General features: G+C 39.9%; 1 long non-coding RNA gene across 1 annotated transcript; it reads right to left on the bottom strand.

Moving 5' to 3' along the window:
• Positions 1 to 8194: 8194 nt before the first annotated feature.
• LOC145720143 (uncharacterized) lies at positions 8195 to 9825 on the bottom strand. The gene is made up of 2 exons (XR_014142911.1): positions 9599 to 9825; positions 8195 to 9231 (listed from the first exon to the last, which is right to left on the bottom strand). It is a non-coding gene; the product is annotated as an uncharacterized LOC145720143 (long non-coding RNA).
• Positions 9826 to 10079: the final 254 nt, after the last annotated feature.

Here is a 10079-nt window from a genome sequence, read left to right as displayed (position 1 = left end):
CTGGGTGACGTCCTTGAGCCCTGCCTCTGCACTTACCCCTACTTCAAAGTAGTAGTTACTATGCTCCGTTTCTTCTACGTCTGTGATATCCATGGACCTCTCCTTTTCTCTCCTTCCTATTCCCTGATCTCTAATGCAAACCACTCTCGTTTTCCCTAAGTGACTTCCTCTGTCTCCTCACTGGTGTCCTAGGCTCTGCTATTGTGTTCTCTCAATCTATTCTCCCCACTGCAACTACGGAGATGTTTCCAAAGTCCACATCTGATCATTTTCTTCTCCTTTAAAACCCATTATTGATTTCCCATTGCACTTAGGCCACAAGCCAAACCCTTCACTATGATTTATACTAACCCTGATGATTAGCTCCCTGCACGCTGCTGCAGTCTGAAAGTTCACAGTCTTGCTCTTGACTTTCTAAACATGGCATTTGGAATGTATTTTATTTTTTCAAATATGTCATGCTCTGTCATGCCCCGGTTCTTCATAGACTCTTTCTCATCTCCACCAAATACTCTTCTCTGACTTTCTACCTGGACTTAATAATTCCTATTTATTCTGAAAATCTCAGATTAAATCTTACTTTTAAGGGCCATTTTCTCTGAGCCTTCAAATATGAGTTAAGCACCCTTCCTATTGCTGCCCGCACACTTTTGTTCATACATCTTACAGTGTTATATAATTGCCCATTTACAGGTCTGTTTCCCCACTTGACTATAAGCTCTGTGAGGGCAGGGGACACATCTTGTTCACTATTGTATTGCTGGATGAGAGAAGAAATAAGAGCATATTGAATTGAGAATAAGGATGTGGGCTAAGGAAGCAGAGCACAGGAAATGCCAACACTAATGTGGAACAAGGATGAATAGATATGTCATTCTTATAACACTCTTTTCAGGGGTGTTCTATGATGGTATTTCCAACCACTTCTGATCCCTCTGTGTTTGAGCATTTCCTGAGCAGACCCCCATATTGATGCCATTTGACTAAGTTTGGCCATGCACTGATTAAACTACCTCTCAAAAATGAGAAAATTAAGATACAAATGACACACCAGTATCTCAAGCACCACCAGAAACTACGATAAATTAGAAATACAGACTTGAACAACCACTTACGCGATAGAAAGTGAAACTAACAATCCTTCATTTTAAAAGTTTTTTTAAAAAACATTTCTGAGAAGGTGTCCTGACTAGGTTAGTTTTCATTCATCTCAAGTCCTTTTGTAAGCTTCTCCCCAACATCCAATTCATAGCACAACGCTTTCATGAGCAAAGCAATCCAAAACGACCCAACTAAAAATTTATTTCTCTTGTCACCCAAAGCTATGCTTTTGAATTTTATGCTTTACTACCAAAATCAGTGCCCTCATAGGCTACCATGCATGAAGTCTCTAAAAATTCAAAGGTAAAAATATATGCTACCAAGTAATGATTGTCACCAAGAATTAACGATTCTATAATAAATTTGTTCTACATTAGATTTTTTTATAAAGATCTAGGATATGTGATAAGGTTTTTTTGTTTGTTTGTTTGTTTGTTTGTTGCTTGGCAAGCAGCCCTGTTGGAGAGCATTGTTATTTGCTAGAATTGTACGAAACTTGTCTTTTCATGAAATGGCTGGGAGGAAAACCGTTCACTCAGTCCAGATTGTGTGCATGAAGTTTCATTCTGAGTTTTGGTTTCATTAGAAAATCTGTGAGTTTGAAACTCTGACTTACACTAAATCAACCACCAACACCCCCCCAGCCCTACTCAATAAAAGGGGAATTGTTTACATTAATTTCAGATATTAAAAAAAAATTTTTTTTGCTTTTTATGAAAATGTGAGTCTATGTCCTCTTATTGAACAAGTCTGCTTCTTTTACAAACATTCATACTCCAAGCAACTTTCTATGTGGCCTGAGAAAGGAGAAATCAAGGAAGAGGTCTAACATTTTATCTTTCATACCTTTGAGCAACTTGTTCTGTCCCTTAGAAATGTTTATAGGGAAGATTAGTTCTCACCTCACATTTGGAATGAACAGAGCTCTCACCTCACATTTGGAATGAACAGAATTTCTACCACAATGGATGACCTACTTAAAAAAATACAAGATGTGGCACCTGGGTTGCTCAGATGGTTAAGCATCTGCCTTCGGCTCAGGTCATGATCTCAGGGTCCTGGGATCGAGCCCCACATTGGGCTTCCTGCTCAGCAGAGAGTCTGCTTCTCCATCTCCCTCTGCTTCTCCCCCTGCTTGTTCTCTCTCTCTCTCTCTCTCTCAAATGAATTAATAAAATCTTTAAAAAAATACAAGAAACACATTTTTCCTAAATGTAGCATTCTCCTCCATGTGGGTGAGCATAGGCAAGGAATGAAAATGTATCATCCTAAGATACAATGTCACAAGTGCCTAAAGCTTCTTTTCCGACCCCAGGAAGGAATTAAAGTTGGTTTATTTGTTTCCTTTTGGTTTGTGGAAGGCATACTGATGAAGACTTAAGTCTGAGAATTTATCACCTGCTGTGTGACCCTGGGCAAGTTACTTAATCTCTCGGACATGTCCCCTCATGTGTTAAACACATGTTCTCTAGTGCTAAATTTTTTTTTAATACTTTAGATGATAACCCTCTCACCTATTTTCAAGATTATTGTAAATGAGGTAATTGTAAATGAGATAAGGCATATTAAAGTTTTCTTGGTAGATTTTTAGTAGCAGCATCTAGACTACAATCCTAGACCATGTCATTTACTTAGACCGAGCTTAATACTTTCAATAGGTATACTTTTACTAGTCTCTCTTTCTAAATTTTTGGAACATCTATTTTGTGAGTTCATACTACTTTTACCTTTAACAGCAGCCCTCGCCCATCAAAATTATGACTTTACCCTCTTCTGGGTTTTAAACTTAGAGAGAGGCTCTTTTAGTTCTTTTTCACTAGCAGAAAGTCGCTATTGATGTTTTATGATTTCAGGAGATTTAGGGAAATGTCCTTCATGAAAATGTATTCGTATTATCACTAAGATTGCACCCACCTGACAACCACCACCCCCATGCTAAACACACCTATCTCCAATAGTTCTCACTTCCTTGCCTCTACCTACCCAGTCTAGCTAGAGCCAATGATCATAATATTACAGAGAAATAAAAATTAGGGACCCCCAATGAAATGTTCCTTTAGAATTTGTTTTTTATATTCTACTTTAGTGTGTGTGTGTGTGTATGTTTCTTTACACCTTCTACTCCAATCTTTCCTTCAGGAACTCTTATTTTGTGGTCCCTGTTTGGATATAATTCATTTTCTCGGTAACAAAAGTCATTGCAAAATGCAGAGTAATTGTCTGAAAATCAACCCATATTCAACTTAGAGGCATGCCTAATTACTGACAGATCAAGGAGGTTTTCTGCCAAATAGTAATAATATTGTACTCTAATATATGAAATAAGAAAACAAATTAAACAGAAGTTGATAGTGCAGAGTTTTTAGGAAACTACTCGACCTCTCCTGTTCCCACTAGCTCTGAGTTGGCATGAGTCAGATCTCATTAGGTTTTCTCACACATCTCTAGAAAGAATGAAACATACTTTAGAATATTTGAAAAAAAAATCGGATGTCAAATAATGGCTACCCTACTTCCTTTATAAATTTTTCTTTCTTTTTCATACAGAGTATCTATAAGAAAGGGATTAACCTAACAGGGACCTAAAATTAGTTTAATCTCTATAGCTCTTCCTTCTAGAAGCATTGCACTAACAGCATGGAGCTATATAATACATTCACAAACTATTACATGGCCATTATTTTGGGGATAATAAAGAAATTAGAATCACTTTGTCTAATTGCCTAGATTAAAAAATTGTTTAATTTTTTTTAGGGAAAAAAAGTGTGACAAAACTCAACCAATAGAATTACCCCCTGGGAACGCAAATCCCAAAATACTCTCCACAAATTGAAGGCTGGCAACTTCCGATACATCTTTCTTGCATCAGGGTATTAGGGTATCAATACTATCACTTACATTTCCCCCTGATATTTCTTTTTCACTACTGATAATCTGGGTCATTCTTTGGCTGCTAATTATTTATATTTTCCTCGAAGGAGATTTATTTTTTACCTGTCACAGGAGAACTTAGATGAATTCCATCAACCTGAAATACAGAAAGAGAGTCACGGGCAGCTTTGCTGGATCTTTGCAAAGGTGTGAGTGTTCCACCAGACTATAGAGGTATACACACTATTTGCTCTTTTTCATGGGACAATCTATGAATGACAACACTGTGTGCCTATTAACTATTAATATTCACATATTAAGCCACACCAGTGATTTTTAAGCAGAGTTGTACATCTGATTGTCCATGAATGTTTTTAAAAAACACTGCTACCTTATCCCCATGCCAGACCTCATTAATCAGAATCTCCAAGAGACTTTGGAGGTAGAGGACTGGAACCTAGTTATGCATATTTTTCAAGTGGTCCATAGGTTATTCTGATTCGTTTTCCCAATGGAAAGATTTGGTGCTATCGCAGGCTGAGTATTTTATCCCCAAAGACCCATGTCTTAGTAACACTTTCAGTAGGTGGCACTCTTTCCACCTGCCAGCTTCCCTGTTTGGCGGGAATGAACTCAAGGTCATTCCAGGAAGTCAGGAGCAGATCAAGGGTGCAATTCCCTTTTACCACACCAATACTGAAAACAGATAGCAGAACTTATCTTTCCAAAAAATTTGTTAGTGAGGTAAGACATATGTTAAAGTGGTGGTGGTGGAGGGTGGTGGACAAGGCTGTGGCATCACTTTTATTACACAAATGTAATCATTGTTCCAAAGAGTTCAAGCATGCCAACTTCCTAACATGAAATGGAAACTAAAGAAACAGAGGAGAGAATAAATGATGAGAAAAACCCAAGTAGAGATTTAGACAGGCAAGATTTAAATATATAGATGGGGAATACTGATGTTATTGCTAAAAACTGCTGTGTGAAGAACTTATGGTGTAAACATAGATATCTATAACTGCTAAAGTGGGGAGACAGTACAGTGTAGTTTGCAAGGATATGAGCTTTAGAATCAGACAAACCTAGATTTAGACCTTGGTTCCAGCTCTTTAATATTTAATCCCAACCAAATTACTCAACCCTTCATTCTCAATAAGATGATACCTACATTATTTGGTTTTAATAAGCATTAAATTAAAAGAGATAATAAATGTAAAACAATTATCCACATGCTTGGTGCATGGCCAGTATTTAGCAATAGTGTTACTTTTGGAGTACTAAAAATGAGTAAATGTAAATGCTGTTTTTTTCTTCTCTCTCTCTTTTTTTTTAAAGATTTTATTTATTTATTTGACAGAGAGAGACAGCGAGAGAGACCACAAGCAGGGGAAGAGGGAGAGGGGGTGCTCAGCAGGGAGCCCAATGCAGGGCTCGATCCCAGGACCCCGGGATCATGACCTGAGCCGAAGGCAGACGCTTAACAACTGAGCCACCCAGGCGCCCTGTCTAAGTAACAAAGAATAATGGAAAATTATTGTGAATTTTGAAGGGAGGATTCCTGTATCAGTCAGTACTATTAATAGTAAGAACAATTTAGAGGAAGCTGAACAGGAAAAGATATATAAGGTTAATTTTGGTGCAATGAAAAAGGCCTGAACTTGAATTCACAAAGCTTGAGTTTGTGAGGTGCTCCTTCCTCTACATACAGGCTGTATGATCTTGAGAAAGTCACTTAAACTCATTTTTCATATTTATAAGATAGGAATCAAATTCAATGCCAATTTGAATATGGCATATGATTTGAATATTAAACATAATAGTATATCTTTACCAAAGAAAACAATAGTGTACAAAAAATGCTTTGAAATCTATAAAATCATATATAAATGCAAAGGGTGTTGTTGGGGGTAATTACCAATAGTTAAAACTTATTCATTATTGAAGTTCATTAAAGTTGAAAAATTATCCTCTCAAAAAATGGGTGTATTGAGTTACCAAATTTGGATGAAAAGGAAAAAAAAGTAGTTACTAGATTGTGAAACCAGAATTCATGAGGAGAAAAGAGATTGATATTAACATAATATTTGCAATACTTCTGAAAGCATTTCCATGATGTTTGTTCCACTAATGATCCTAATACTCTTTTTATAATGCCTTTAGCAATATTTGAACAGGATTAGAGTTTTGAGTTTTATCTGACATTTCACTTTGCACCCATTAAATCAGTATACACATTGGCTAGCACCTGACTAGAGTAATTTAGGATTATATCATTTGTATCTGTTCCTTAAAAATTTCCAAATTAGAAAAAGAGAAATTAGCCATATGAGATAAGGTCAGAAAAAAATAGAAATCATATTAATAAAAGAGACTCTATCAAGACCTCATTACATTACGCTCCCTGGCCTTAGACAATAATGGTTTTTGTTAATAATAACACTTATATCAGTAAGTTAGTGTTATGTGTAAATGTTTCATTTATTGGAAAATTTTAAAATTAGTGTTCTACCCGTGTTAAACATATACCTTGGTATGGTGTGCAATAATGTCACCAGAGAAGAGAAACAAGAAAGTCCCTTCACAGCAATGACTGCTGTGCTGTTTGAAGGTCAATTGTCTTTTAAGCATGCAGAGAATCTTTATCATGTCATACTTCAGAAATATGTTTTTGGAGATGGGAAACAACAGGCCATGATTTAATGTTTTTGTTGAACCACTGTAATTCTTCCAAAGCAATACATATCACAACAATTTCTCTCAGTTAAAGAGAATATCAAGTCCTTAAAGAAAATGTCCTATTTTGCAGGTAGAGAGGAAATTAAGAATGCACCTTTTTTGTTGTTGTTGTTGTTTTTGGTTTTGTTTTGTTAGTACACTACAAGAAATTTACATTGTAAAACAAGCTGCTGTTGTCAGCCCTTTAATGGACCTAGCAGTCAGGAAGCTGCCTCCACCCTAAGAGGCTTAGAGACTGAGCAACTGAGTTAGACAGCAGGTGCCCAGGCCAATCAAGTCAATTTTCTAACACAGAATGCATGTTGTGGAACTTGTTCTATTAGTCTTTTTTCTCTGTTAAGGAAGCAAGAATTTCTCTGTGTGGATGCAGTGCTGCTATTTCTATTTTAAGAAAAAAATGGTAAGGAATTTGATAACAATTGACTGGTATTAAAACAACAAATTACCTTTTAAAAAAATAGATTATCCACACCTATAGGAAGAATCTCAAGAAGGCACATAGTTAATAAAAGCTGATTCCTAATTACACATACAAATATGCACTAATGTCCAGTAAATAACTGGCTGTGTACACTACATCTTTGCTTTCCCAGGAAAAGCAACAAAGCAAGAGGTTTTTTTTAAATCAACAATATAAAAATCTCATTAACATATTTTACAGTTGGAGACCTTCAGAATTTTACTTCCTTTTGCTATTGAAAAGTCACAATAGCCAAGAGGAGTTAATGTATGTTCTTTTAAATTAACGAATGTGGTGGTGGTTAAGGGTGGGGTGAGGGTGCACAGAAAGAAGTTGGCAAGAAAAGGTTCAGGGCCTGTTACAAAACCAACTGCAAGCCAAGTATGATTCCAGATAGACAAGAACCACCTGTTACAACAGAGGGAGAGGTTTAGAAGATGAAATGAGAAGGAGGTGACCTTAAAGATCATTTTCCCAATTATAATACAAACAACTACGGGAACATGCAGATATTTATATCAAACACATGTGAATACAATATTTGCCACATGTTATTCAATATAAGAAGTCATATGATTATTTACATATTTCTAGTTAATCAAGAGAAACTTCTGGAAGTAGATGGTTTATTATTGGTAATAGTAATAACTACCTGGACATTTACTTAGTGCCCTATTGAATCCTCACAACAACCCTTGTGTTTCAGAGGGTGTTTAACACATGAGGAAACTGATACACAGAGGTAAGTAACATGCTCAAGGCCAGACACTTGGTAAGGGATAGGGTCAGGATTCAATCATATCTATCCAACTCCAAAGCCCATGCTTTCAACAATTCTGCTGTACTGTGCGCTGCATAAATATATGTCATAGTCTTTGGAAAACTTTACTTTCTGGACTTGACAAAAAAAAAAAAAAATAGAAGGGACCTCCCAAACAGCTTAAAGTCCACTAACAATTGCCAAGACCTCCATGGCACATTAGTGTACAGTTGGAAAAGACAGAAATTCAGTGTTACATGAAATGCTTAAGGAAAAATGAATGATTTTACTTGGCCGTTGCAAAATCAGAAACCCGAATGAACTCTGCCTCAGAATGGAATATACAATGTTTCATTAGAACACACTCTAAACGTTCTTCTTAGTAACAATGTGACACACAGAAAGAGTTCCCTTTTTAACTCTTTTCAGGGGAAATATTCCGATTTCATAAAATTAGGAAAAGGCTTCACTTTTAAAGAAATTACAGACGAAAAAAAAGAAGCTACCCAAAATAACTTGTGTTGACTTATAAGTATTGTGATCACAGTGCAGTGATCCTATAAAAGATGTGCCCGAAATATCTATTTAAAAGTTGAATGTGAGTACGTGAAAATTTCTTGTAGAGGGCGAATCTCAACAACTACTGATGTAATGATTCATATGAGCTTTGTTCTTGATTCTTACCTTCAAATAAAATTTTTATGATTAGAAAGGGGGCATTAAAAAGAGAATTAAAGTTAGTCGGCAACAGAAAAGACAATCTGTCAATGGAAGGACGTAGGTATAGAATCCGGAACGTCAGGGAATATCGAGTGTCCGTCACTTGGAATTTAGTTCCTTATGGGTCGATTTCTTCATTACTTAATTATGCGTACGGGTAGAAATTTTTTTCAAAATAGAGGCTCTTACTGGAGAAAACGTAGGCATTTGAAAGCGCAGGTTTCTTTCTTACAACCGAGTCGAGCGAGAAGTAGTCACTGGTGAGAAATTCATCTTGGATCTGTAAGAATCCCTCTTTCCTAGCCCACGTGGCAAAAGTAAACAGAAGGTGGGCCGGGGCGGGCTGAAGCAGGACTCGGTCAATTTCCTAATTTGTCGAGTCTTTAAAACTACAGGCCCCTAAAGCACTAAGGGCATGCCCTCGGCGAAATTCGGGAGCGCTTTTGTAGAGCGAGATTAAAGCGACGGTGTAGAGGATGCCAAAGCGGGGTCGAGGCGGGAGCGGGTGCACCTACTGAGGGTGGGGGTGCTGGCCGTCGCGCGCGGAGGTGGGTGCGCGCGTGGGCGTGTGCGGAGATACCTGCAAGGAGGTGGGAGTAAGGGCTAGTGCGAGGCTGCGGGGTAGAGGTGGCAGCGCGCCAGGGTGAGGGGCGCGCACATACCTCTAAGTGGGTGGTGGAGTGCGGTACTAACAAAAAGTTCAAAAGGTTAATCCAGGGTCTCCATCCTTGTGCCAAGCACCCACGCCACCTCCCCCTGGGCGCCTGCCCCGCGCCTTCACCCGGGTGGCTTCCTCTCCGCGGGGCTCCGGGGTGCCCCGGGTCTGGCTGCGGCGCTCGGGGGCTGGACCTTCCCCCACGCTCGCCCCCGCCCCGCGCTCACCCCGGCGCACAGCTCCCCGGGCTCCACCGCACAGCGCCAGGGCAGCCCCGGCCTCGACTGCGCACCCCATTGTACGGCCCCCAGGTGCCGCCAGCCTTTGTGCGGGAAGCCCCGGGCGGGGGGCTGATTCCCTGGGAGCCGGGGCTGAGGGCCCCAGGGCGGCGGCGGAGGCCAGGGCGGAGGAGGAGGAGGAGGAGGAGGCCGGTGGAGGAGGAGGCGAGCCGGGCGGAGGAGGAGGAGGCCGGGAGGAGGAGGAGAGCCGGCAGCAGCAGCGGCTGCGGCGAGAGCTCGGGCGGCCGCCGCCGCCGCCGCCTCCTCGCGAGCGCCGCGCGCCCAGGCCCGGCTCGCATGCGAGTCACGTCCGCCCCCTCGGCGAGGCCGCCCCGAGACGCCGGCCCCGCCGAGTGATGAGAACAGACGTCAAACTGCCTTATGAATATTGATGCGGAGGCTAGGCTGCTTTCGTAGAGAAGCAGAAGGAAGCAAGATGGCTGCCCTTTAGGATTTGTTAGAAAGGAGACCCGACTGCAACTGCTGGATTGCTGC

The sequence above is a fragment of the Leptonychotes weddellii genome, chromosome 2 (genome assembly GCF_054177405.1).
Source record: "Leptonychotes weddellii isolate Sample4059 chromosome 2, ASM5417740v2, whole genome shotgun sequence".
Taxonomy (NCBI): domain Eukaryota; kingdom Metazoa; phylum Chordata; class Mammalia; order Carnivora; family Phocidae; genus Leptonychotes; species Leptonychotes weddellii.
Note: the sequence above shows the minus strand (reverse complement) of the source record. Positions and strands in the feature narration are given on the sequence as shown.